The sequence below is a fragment of the Solenopsis invicta genome, chromosome 10 (assembly GCF_016802725.1).
Source record: "Solenopsis invicta isolate M01_SB chromosome 10, UNIL_Sinv_3.0, whole genome shotgun sequence".
Lineage (NCBI taxonomy): Eukaryota > Metazoa > Arthropoda > Insecta > Hymenoptera > Formicidae > Solenopsis > Solenopsis invicta.
Genome location: NC_052673.1, coordinates 14,263,384 through 14,276,326, shown reverse-complemented (window position 1 = coordinate 14,276,326; position 12,943 = coordinate 14,263,384). Strand labels below are relative to the sequence as shown.

The window sequence follows — 12,943 nt, the reverse complement described above, 5'->3', positions numbered from 1 at the left end:
TGTATTGTGTTACACTTACAGCACGTAACGATTCCCACGTTCGTAACATTTTCTCAGGTTTACGTAAATTTAATTAACCATATTCGGCATCCAAGAATTTTTTCCTTATTTCGTTTATCTTTTTAGTTACGTCGAAACAAAACATTGAATTATAATGACTGCGTTGCGTGACCGCGCGATTAATAATTATCGATAATTGGGGTTCACCTTGAACAGAAAACTTTGCTTTTAACAAGAAAGACTGATTGAAATGTAAGAAATATTTTATACGTTATTAATCTGTTTTTAATAACAAACCGAATGCCAAATTTGAAAATTTTTGTTTTAAAACTGCTTCTCGAACCGCCCTTGGTGTTCAGCACGCAGCGTGAGAGATTCGAACGTTCTATTTGGAAATCAGCGTATCCGCCACCTACATACCATTGGCACAATCGCTCACCGCTATCCCTTAGCCTTGTTCTAATTATGTCTCTGAGATATAAGTTGCCGCAATCTTCTTCATCTCGACTCGCCGCTATGTAACGGAGAGCGGTTATATATGGGATGCACGAAAGAGATTAATACGTTGGAAATATCCTCCGCCAATTACACTATGTACACCTAAAAGTTCTGCGGCAACGTCTAAACAACTCAATGCTCTTCGTCAGATATTTAGTAAATTTAGATATAAAGTTTATTACGTCTATACAGGATGTTCTGCAACAGGTGGAAGAAAATTCAAACAGCAATTCTACATGCTAAGATAAGATGAAAATCAATAATAGAAAGTTGCGATTAAGGTTTCATTTTTTAATTTTAATGTCTAAATATTCACGAACTTTAGGCATTTTTTACATAAATATTTAAACATTTTAAATTAAGAAACAAAGCCCTAATTTCAATTATGTTATTTGTGATTTTTATTTTATTTTGCTATTTAGAATCGTCTTTTAAATTTTCTTTTATTTTTTGTCGAATATTGTTAATTATTACACATATGTACATGTAATGATATGTATGTACATATGTATATAATATGCTGTATAATAATGAACAAATATGAAAGAAGTTAATGAAAGTAATTTTACAGACTGAAAAAATACATTCATGTTACTCAATTTGTCAAGATCGTTTGTTTTTACAGTCGCGATTTGCGATAACGAGAATCGTTTTGTAAATTTATGCAAAGTCATCATAAATGCATTCTCAGTAAGTTTAAACAAAGCAATTGTTTCGTGACAGATTCATTTATCTTGTCACGACGTGGCTTTCTCTCTTTCTCCTCGTCCCTCCTCTCTCTTTCTCACTGTTTTTCTTTTTATCTCTCTTTAGCTCGAGCTAACGGTTTAAGTTTGCACAGGTTTATGGTCGCGTAGAAATACAAAATTAACATAACATTATTCTACAGTTTCCGGGGCCATTATTATTAAATGTTAAAGCAAAATATACGTTTTTGATCCGACAAAGACAAAACCTCGGAAGTCATCAAAATTGAGCACTTGACGTACGGAAAGAAACCAGTTTGAAAACAGGAATTAATATCGCTAGTACACAGTAATATTTGCCAAAACCCCATATCAATAAAGTACAATGCTAAAAAATTATGAAACTAGCCGCGCAAAAATAACTGTTACTCTTGTGACTTGTAACTGTCGCAAAAATATCGTCGACAGTAGAAATCGATGGTCATAGTCGTAATTACAATGAAAGGAGATGAAAGGATCCACTTTCTATACGTGTTGAGACTAATTTTCGAGCGGCGAGCAAACGACCTCACTATCGAGATTGTTCTTACACGGAAAGGTTTAATTTTTGACGCGGTTTAATTTGTCACGGTCGAGCGGGTTTGTTCGCAATCGAGCTTACCTTTCTTCTTGCTACACTGTATGTATCATATACGATACTTTTCCTCGTATAGCGCGTCTGTCTTCCTTAGCCTGTTCTTCCGGAAACGTCAGTACTGTCGAATATTCCGTTTTACATACAATCGGTGATAATTTTACGACTTCTCTATCTATCAAACTTTATTTGACAGCTTTTCAAAATCACATTTTTTATGGATTTTCTAGCTTTGAATTAAGCTTATAGCAGTATTTTGATTAAAATTTTGCTTTTTGCGCAAAGTACTCTAATCTGTATTCTACATCGACTCTCTTTTTCTCGTTGACCTGATAACATCGTTATTGTCATTTTATTGTTGTCGTTATAATGATAAGCAAATTGAGAAAAAAAATGCGTTTATTTTCCTCTATATTTTCCCCGGTTTTCTCGGTACATTTTTCAAGACGTAAGACGCAGAATCTAGATGGAAAATCTAGATGCTATTACGTACACGTTCAAATTATACGGTCATGCGTCATGCGTCGTGCGAACTAAGATCGTAAGTGCCACTTTGGTGCATGCTTAACAATCGCGACCGTTGCACTTCATTCAGCGGTAAAAGGAGACATTAACATGAATACGCTGCATATGTACTAAGACCGCTCACAAAGAGAATTTGTGCAAAGAGGTAATTAGATACATCTTTTTTTGCATTCTTTAAGTTCTTTTAAGCTCACATACTTATCTCGCAATATTTACATCCGACATTGATTTCTTTCTTTGATTTCGCAAAGCTATGCGCTCAACGCTTCGATAACGATATATAACGAGTATTTTGAAAGCTTCTGAAGGTTAAAAAATAATATAAATATTATGTAAAAAATGTTAATATAAGAATATTTTGACATAATTTTGAAACAAATTGTAGAAGCGTATTTTTTTTTTTTTAGCAAAATTGTTATCTATAATATATTGAACATACATTTTATTCATTCAATTTAGAATTTATGTTTTGAAACCATATTACTTTCATGTTTTATTTACCTAAATTGTGTTATTTTACTGCTAAGAAATGTTGAATATCAATTTAACACAAAATATTCAAGTAACATAATCGCAGTGTGTTAAATCAACACTCGGATACATTATAAATTCAATATAAAAATTTCAACAAAAATACAAAATGTTTTCTGCTGTGTATCGAAATAGTTTCATGATAGTAGTATATTACATAATCACGTAGACGAGTCAGAACAGAGATGCATGATCTTCAATGTAACCGGGTGGAATCTGTACTGTCGTTCGATAATACGATGGTGAGTTTATTATTTTCTCGTGAGGTACAGACACAATGGCAAAGCTTACAAGCATACGTGTAATATAAACATTGCATAAGGTGAAGCGATCGCAAAAAGTATAGTATAGATAAGTGTAATGATATTAAAAAAATTGTAAAAACATTGTCAAAATAATTATTATTTTAAAGGTTGTTGTATGGCAAAATTTAATTTTCGATTTCAAAAAAGGTTGGGAAGTAGCGCGAGTGAAGAAACGTATCATTGAAAGTTTGTTGCTTATATAGTTAAGATGCTCTTCTACTGATCTTAGGTAAAAGCAAACTCAAATATCCTTTCACACGAGCGCGTAATTCCATCGGACGAGCATCAATTTGAGCTCGTGTTAAATCATCCATCCGGATGTCCGTATCGCTTAGACTCCCTGTGCGAACTTTCGCTTTCTCGCGATCGAGATTTTATGTGAACGTAAAGCTGCCACTATAGAGCGCATCTGTAGGTAGACGCAACGTAATCAAAGAAAGTCGAAGAATCATGCAAGATGTTACGTTACTCTTCATGCCTTGCAATACATTTCAAGTATTTTATATCGGGATAGGAGAAACCATATTGTTCTGAAATACATAGTTGCGAATTAAAAAGTGTGTTAATATAATTTTAAAACGGATAAGAGAAACTTTAATGTTCTGAAATACGTAATTGGAAACTTAAAACCGCGCTAATATAATTTTAAAGCTGTAGATATTGTTTTACGACAGAATTATGTTACGAAACTTCGATTGTAAATCAAATTAATTGTGAATAATTGTGAGAGGTAATTCCAATATAAATTTATATTTCATATAAATAAAACATTATGCAAAATAATTTTTTTAAATTACAATGTTAATGTTGATATTTGCTACTATAAAATTAATATTTAATTTAAAGACAGATTTACAAATAAATAAAAAATTACTATTTTTTTTTAAATATAACTTTTAGTATAATATTATTATTATAAAATTAATTGTGTTTAATTTAGATATCTGGTTAACAAGTACTTAATCAATTTTGTAATATACTTAATTTTTAATCAATAACATGCCGGTCATAATTTTGATAATCCATAAGTCGAGATAGTCATTGGTAGACAAATACCTGTATAGTGTTATACAGGTTATAGCTAAAATATCTAATTGAGAATTTAAAATTGCGATAAGATAATTTTGATAATTTGTTTTTAAAATTTTAGTTTAAATTTACGACAGTATTAAATGTTTCTTTTGATATTCCTTTTAAATGTATTATAATTTTTTGGAAAATATTTTCCACAATTACTTTTCAAAAATTCTTCTCCGATTAAATATTGACCTTTTTTTTCGATTAAAAATTAACTTGTTATAGATATGATATTTGTCATTAGACACAAAAGCGGAAGTAATTATTTTCACCATATATTATCTAGCAATTTTTTATCGTCAAACAGACGTTAATATGCTACAATTGACAGTCCCGAGTCACTACCGAATGATTATTTGAAATTGCAGGAAATGCATCGCTGACAGGAGTCGCTGTTGCAGTCGATCTGGTATGACATTCACTTTAATTTATTGCCGGGACATACCGTACTAGGATATTTTAAGTCTTTCAATTACTGTAGTAAAATTCTAAGTAGGTACTAAATTCATAATTTACGTCTTCAATGCATTAATACTTGACTTGTATAATTTTATGCATTGTTTTTACATTGTTTTACAATAAATCATGTTAAAGATTACCTGATACTATTATTGCGAATATAACGTACAACCAGATTGCGAAAACTTTGCTTCTCTTAATATCTTAAAAGAATGAGAAAGAACTACAATTTTTAATAGCTATTTGATTTTTAGAAATTATCATGCAATTTTGATTTTCTATCCTTTTTTTTCTTTGTATTGCGAGTCATTTGCCTCTCATTTTGTATAAAACCAATGCTTGTTACCTTCTAATTTACTTCACGCTTTAAATAGAGAAAGATGACAAATACGTAGGTAAAGAAAACAGATTTATTTATAATCTTATTTTCAAATATTTAGTTTAATTAGTATGTATAATATCGATTTGTAATGATTTTTATGATTGTATATTTTATGAAAAATGTAATATAATGTAATATAAATATAATACAATAAAATAAAAAATGTAAACTCATTTCTAAAAGTCATCTTAAGCTATGAGGCAAGAATTTTAAAAATAAATAAATGAATCAAAATATAATCTTGTTTTTTTAATCGTTATTAAAATAAAATATTCTGTATAAATAGTGATAATAATATAGTTATTATGTTATAGTTAAAAAATAACATAATGTGGATATTAATTAATTGGAACGTTTTCAATATTTTTCTTCATTCCATAACTGTGACATTTTATTATAATTGTATAGTGACGTTAGAATGAACTGAGTTAACTTACAAGCCATAAATATTAAAAGTAATCGGTCAATTACCGCCGTTATTGAATTATGAGCACAAAATTGTGATTAAATTTGCTTTATGCTTAAAAAACAGTGGAGAAAATGAATTGTTTCATCTCTAATTTCCATCTCTAATTGAGCATCGACTAATTGAGCGTCTCGAGATCACGATAATACGATGTTAGAGTTCCCGGCTAGTGATAAATAAAGCTGCCGAGTAGAACGATTGAGTACATTAACCTTTATCAATAATCATTGAACAACTTATATTAATTTGTACTAATAATTTAATTCTAATTAATTTTGATATTGTATTGAGAGAATTATATTTGTTTAAGTCTCTGTTACACGTTTACAACTAATATTTATCTAGTTTTTAAAGTTTTAAAAGTTTACGTTAAACAGTTAACTTAATAGAGAAAAGAAAAGAATTTTTATTAAGAAAAAAGAAAAGAAAATGAAAAAAGTGAAAGAAAAAATTTTATTAGGAATATAGGAGAAAAATTTTATTTTTTTATGTTTAATTATTGAAAATTTTACAAGCTTTGATGTGAAAAATTGTTACGAAAGGGACATTTCTCATTGACATAAGAGAAGAAAGTTTCTGTATCATGTGATCACAGGAATCTTTAAAGGAAGATTTATGATAAATTGGTCAGTGGTGATGTGTCTACGAAAGCACATCACTACATGTTACGTTCATACTTTTACTACCTTAAGCTACTGATAAGGCAACGATTTTGATCCGATTTGATCCGATTTATAATTTTGTGTAATATAAAAACATGAATATCTTTAACTACTTATTTTTAAAATTTTCCTAAAATAATTTAATTGCGCATTGTACAAAATTTTAAATATATAACTTAAAATTAATGCACATTAATTTTAATATCCACATAAATTTGTTAAAAAAAAGCATTTGTTATAATAGTGGAAAGAAAATTATAAATACAGAATAATGGAAATAATGCATACCTTAAAAGTTTGTGATAAATTGTCCCTCAACTTTTTAAGTAAAACACACACTCTCTTCAAAAAGTTGCGCTGTACATTCTGCCCGGTTTAAACGTCTATTAAAAATATTTTGAAATCAAATTTTTGCTATTTTAACGAAAAATAAAATGCACGTCGTATATCAATCGGTATATTAAACTATTACTATTACTATGTAAAGACTGGGCCAGGAAGTTGATGGATGGTGAAGATGATACTGAGCCTGTTGGCAAGTGTTCGCCTCGTGATATACTCGGGGAGGTTGAAGCACGTGAATTGTTTGATGCACTTTCACTAGACGATCGGGATAGAGTCGATTTTCTGTCTCCATTTTCCTTTAATACTATTATTATTGTTATTGCCCTTTTTGATTGAGATGTAAGAAGAGGGTGATTTGATCCGCCTCACAAATTGTTTTATTATCATATGAGAGCTCGCCATTGTAAATCTATTTATTCTGAGAATTGTGTAATTTAGAATTTATGAATGATAATACACATACTATATTAGAATAAATTAAAAGATTAAGAGAAAACATCTTTACGTGTGATTCTCATGTTTTCAATTTATTTGGGGATATGTAAGGTAATATATCTTCGTCATAAAATCCAGCGATATGATTGATAATGATAAAATTATAAGCCTTCATTAAAAATGATCTCTTTTGTACAGCATCTGCTTACCTTGTACGTAATATGTACACCATATGTAAATAATACATAGTGCTTTCTCGTAATTACCAATGTATTTACAATGTAATTATTTATTTTATAATGTCATATCAATTTAAGTAAACGAATTGCACGCATGGATATTGCTACAAAATTTTGATTTATAATTATATAATGTATCAAGATTAAATGGATTAGATAAAAAATAAAGGATTTTTTCTCTCGAATCTTTGTAACATTTTAATTTTGCAATCAACATATATCATTGTTTAAAAGAAAAACACTTGTGGCTCTGTAATCATTATTGCAATTAGTTATAAATTTACTATAAATAGTTTGTACTATACATAATAGTGTTAATTTATTTTAAATAATCATGAATTTTTGTGACACATTTTAAAATATTATTAAAAATATAAAAATGTTATAGACTGTTTTATTGTTACTTTTTTGAGTATCTGACACCTCTGTGAAGTTGGCCCCATTTTTTCAAAATTTGAAAAAAAAGCACAGATTTGGTTGCCCCCCGAAGAGTTCTAGAGTTCTCGAATGATTAAAAAAAGAATTCTGCCGATTAAAGCGATAAAACATCATTTGACGATTTGAGGGGGGAGGGGGGGGGGCAACTTCACAAATCTCCAACTTCAAAGGGTTGTAACTTTTTTGTTATCAACTTTAAGACATTTTTTTACTAAACATAATCGATAGAACTCTTTGGAGGGCTATCAGAACTCTAACGAAATTGCAGAAATTCCAAAAAAATTTTTTCGAAAAATAAAAAATTTTAATTTTTTTTTTTTTTTTTGGAAATCGATGTTCTGCCACGAGTTTTGAGTTTTTGGAGTACCCCAAAGAATCAAAATTTGCAAAAATATTTTTAACCAATGGGACTTAGAAAAATTCCGACATTCAAAATTCAAAGTGCCAGAACTTTTTTGTTTTCGACTTTAGCGACTCGATCTTTAATGACAAAAGTTAGAACTCTTTGGGGGGGGGGCTACCAGAACTCCAAAGAAACTAGCGAAATTTGCGAAAAAAATTTTTGATCAACGGGACTTATTGTTAGAAAAATTCCGATTACCAAAATTCAAACCAGAACTCTTTTTTTTTGACTTTAGCGATTCGATCCTTAATGATAAAAGTTATAACTCTTTGGGGGGCTATCAGAACTTCCGAGAAATTTGCGAAATTTGCGAAAAAATTTTTGACATAGAAAATTTCAAACTTTGACGTGGTAGAACTTTTTTGTTTTTGATTTTAGGAATTTGATCCATTATGATAAAAGTTAGAACTCTTGGGGAGGACTACCAGAATTCTTGAGAAATTAGCGAAATTCGCAAAAAAATTTTTGACTTAGAAAATTTCAAAACTTATTCGCGAATTTTGCTAATTTCTCGAGACTTCTGGTAGCCCCCCCCCCCCCCAAGAGTTCTAACTTTTATCATAATGGATCGAATTGCTAAAGTCGAAAACAAAAGAGTTCTGGCACTTTAAATTTTGAAAATCGGAATTTTTCTAAGTTCCCTTGGTCGAAAATTTTTTCGCGAATTTCGCCAATATCTCAGGAGTTCTGATAGCCCCCCTAAGAGTTCTAAGTTTTATCATAATGGACCGAATCGCTAAAGTCAAAAACAAAAAAGTTCTACCACGTCAAAGTTTGAAATTTTTTAAGTCGAAAATTTTTTCGCGAATTTTGCTAATATCTCAGGAGTTCTGGTAACCCCCCCCCCCAAGAGTTCTAACTTTTATCATTAAGGATCGATTCGTTAAAGTCAAAAACAAAAGAGTTCTGGTTTGAATTTTGATAATCGGAGTATTTCTAAGTCCCGTTGGTCAAAAATTTTTTTTGCGAATTTTGCTAGTTTCTTTGGAGTTCTGGTAGTCCCCCCCCCCCAAGAGTTCTAACTTTTATCATTAAAGATTGAGTCGCTAAAGTCGAAAACAAAAAAGTTCTGGCGCTTTGAATTTTGAATGTCGGAATTTTTCTAAGTCCCATTGGTCGAAAATATTTTTGTGAATTTTGATTCTTTGGGGTACTCCCAAAACTCAAAACTCGTGGCAGAACATTGATTTCCGAAAAAAAAAGAATTATAATTATTTATTAAAAAAAAAATTTTGGAATTGCTGCAATTTTGTTAGAGTTCTGATAGCCCCCCAAAGAGTTCTATCGATTATGTTTAGTGAAAAAATGTCCTAAAGTTGGTAACAAAAAAGTTACACCCCTTTGAAGTTGGAGATTTGTGAAGTTGGCCCCCTCAATCGTCAAATGATGTTTTATCGCTTTAATTGGCAGAATTTTTTTTTTAATCAATCGAGAACTTTTTTTTGGGGGGGGGGCAACCAGAACTGTGCTTTTTTTTTATTTTGAAAAAGTGAGACCAACTTCGCAGAGATGTATCTGACAATGAGTAAAAGAAGTACAATTTTTTTAATGGTTTAAAAGTTTTTTAATTTGTTTGTTTGCTTTTGAGTTGATAAAAAGTGCATTTTGCAGTACTCATTTGCAAATTTAATAAGCAGCATTGTGTATTAAATTAAATTATTTACATATACTAATTAAATTCTAATTAATATTTGTGCAAAAGTTTATTCAGATCCATTTACTTGTTTAAAAATTATTTACCTAAAACTGCAGCAAAATAAGATCGTTTTTGTTGCATAAGCTATTATAAATCAAATTATTTGTTGTTTTGTTCTTTGTAGCTAGTTTTAAGATTAAAATTCGAATATTTACGACTAAAATTTTTTGTCGTTAATTAGGAAAGAAGAAATAAACCTAAGAAATCTGCAATTTTTAAATCAGTATTTTTTAACTAATATTGCATAGTCAACTGAAACAATTGATATAACTTTTGGTTCTCTTAATGAAAGTGTTCAAATTATGAAAGTTTCTCTTCTTGCAATATAGATATTTTACGACGTTAAAATTGAAAAAAAGGATTTCCTATTTTTATTTATAAATCTATTTTAATTATATAAATTTTTGCGTGTTTTATGGGAAAAAAGTGTGAAAAATCTTATTTTTGTTCGACAGGAAAATAATATGAAAGAACGCAGAAAAGAACTATCTAAGATACTAATGAATATTGCTTAGTACGTCAAGAAATAATAAAAAAAAGTAAGGTTGTAAGCGCATTTGATTTTTATGATTTGAAGATCGATATCATTCTTTGTGATATTACCTACGTAGATTTTAGTAAAGAATAAGCTAGAAGCATGCATCTGCCTCCATCTTTCAATGAATGCTGGTACGACTTACTGGAAGACGATTATGATTTTCAACTGTAGATACAATAACAGTCTATAATTGGCTAAACTTTATAATTGATTTAAATTTATTTGAAAGAAATTATGCTGTGCAATATCTTCAATTTTAAGTATTTAAATTTAAAATTTATAATGTATATTTTATTCTATGTTCATATAGAGAATAAAGACAAATTATGCTTTTTCTTGTATAAAATGATACTACTTATTGTATTTTGTAATATTTGAAGATGGGATATAATTGCAAATATAAAATTGATTTAATTATTCTTAGACACTATCAATATTGTATTATAAAATAGTATTTATATTATTATTTGGTTTATTTGCCAACTTTTGTACATATAATTTGTATGTAAAGAGTTAAAATTTTATCGTGGTTTTCTAAATTTAAAATAAACATAAAATATGAATTTATCTTAAAAATACATATAAACAAATATAGATATATTTCTCGCGGATACATGCTATAAAAGAAAAATTTATGACATTGTTAAAAATAGTCTTGTAACAAAGATGATAACAAATGAGTCGGTATCATTCTACATTTTTATCAATTTATTTGTGGCACACCGCATACGCTTCTGTAGCTTGTCAACTTCGTTCTTTGCTTCCTTGAGTAAAGGAAGAAATCCAATTTCTCTTTCTTATCGAGCTTTCTCTATACCTTCCTGCAGCACTTTTACCTACTGATGTACTTGTTTCATCATCGATAGCAGTGATATTAGTCTTCCTGTGCTTCAACGAAAAATTGTTTTTTTTTAAATGACAGTAAATGTTATTTTACTGTCAAAGTCACATTAAAATAGGCAGGCTATTATGGGAAAAAACAGTAAAACTTTATTTTTATTCAAAATTAAGAGACTTTTTTACAGTAAAAAAGATTAGTAAAAAATAAAAAATGCAAAATATATTGATTAATTTAAAATTTTGAGAATTCCTTGATAAATGCAATATTCTGATATTTTTTAAAGCTTCTAAATTATAACATTTAGTATTTATATTTATAATTCGTAATTTACAAGAGTAAGTGCTAATCAAAAGCTACTGCCAGAGGCTACGTTTCTGGCTTTTAGCCAAGCTATCTTATCTTAATCGCATATCAATTTATTTTCCGCATTCTGAAGTTCCATTTAACTCGTGAACGTATTGCCTAAAGGATAAATACTGAATCAACTTTCAACCATTAATTTTTACGATTTAACGGGAATAATTTGGAATTCGGACAGTAATTTCCCGCTATAGGATAGGTTCAAAAGCTACGTAATAGTTTTTCAATATGTTATATGAATTCTTGAACTAACTCTTCATTGGTAAAAATTGTTATTGAATTCTATTGAAAGCTGTATTTTTTAATAATGACTTAATATAATATTTTATAACGAATCTTAAACGTTTTTATTTGCTGCAGTAATTAAATTTATTTGAAAGAAGACAAAAGGGATAATGTTTAACGGAAGTTTTTATAAATAAAGATTGATTTAATATATTTGGCAAATAGTGTATGATGAAAATGTGTAAACAAACACGAATAATTCACCATGTATAACAGAATATTAATGTTGGCGTCACATCGATAGTAATTACGTATGACTAAGGGTGTATAATTTATGATACTATCATTTATGTACATATGTAACTATGTATATGTTCATGTTTGCGTGCCTTGCTAAAGAATCGTTAAATATTCTCGAGTGCAGTGAATGGTTTTGAATAGCAACGAAATGACTGTTTGGGCGGAACTTTCAGATTATTCAGAATATCCAGATAATGTGTACGTCTGATGTCAATTTATTTAAATGTCGATTTATTTAAATGTTAAACAATTTTACATTCTTTTATTTCTTTTTTATTTCTTTTATTTTTATAATTTACTTTATAAATTTTTAGAAAAGGACTAGACACGATGACTTCGATTAGTTTAACAATTTTTGGTATCAATAAAAATTTATACAATTTAATTTAATTAGATTGTTAAGTTCAATCAGTGTTCGAACAAAATCAAACGTTTTTTATTTTCTTAGGTTTTTATGACCTAATTGTATATTATTTACATTTGGTGTTAATCGCCTAAGGTAATGGACCGTACATTTGGTACATTTACAAAAATATCAGACCCACCTCGTTCATTCATGAATGCCTTGGGCAACGAAATTGGCCTTGCAAACCGTAAAGAGTATTCGCGTGATAATATCGCGTAACAATACCACGTTTAAGAATAATCGAAGGATTTCAAGTGAAAGTATTTTCCTGACGTGAGAGAGGTTGCGACCCAAGAAAAATCAATCTCTCATCCGGGATCAAATCTGGTCTTGTTAGTGACTCAAATAATTTTGATTTAAATCGAGGTAGAATAACTAGTTATATACTATAATCTTTCTTTTTAGTCTTTTTTGATTTTTACTTTTAAATTTAATCTGTTATACAATATTCCTATCAAATGTATAAAAAAATATAAAACTTTTTATAAGTAT

At 29.1% G+C, this 12,943-nt stretch overlaps 1 protein-coding gene across 3 annotated transcripts in view; it reads left to right on the top strand.

Moving 5' to 3' along the window:
- LOC105197069 (antifreeze protein Maxi) overlaps positions 1-12,943 on the top strand; it is a 65,420-nt gene that overhangs the window by 41,589 nt on the left and 10,888 nt on the right. The window contains exon 3 of one of the 3 annotated variants that reach the window (XM_026137121.2): positions 4,625-4,665. The exons of the other annotated variants lie outside the window; for them this stretch is intronic. The gene's annotated coding sequence lies outside the window, so the exon portion shown is untranslated. The remainder of the gene's footprint in view (positions 1-4,624; positions 4,666-12,943) is intronic. 3 annotated transcript variants of the gene reach the window in all.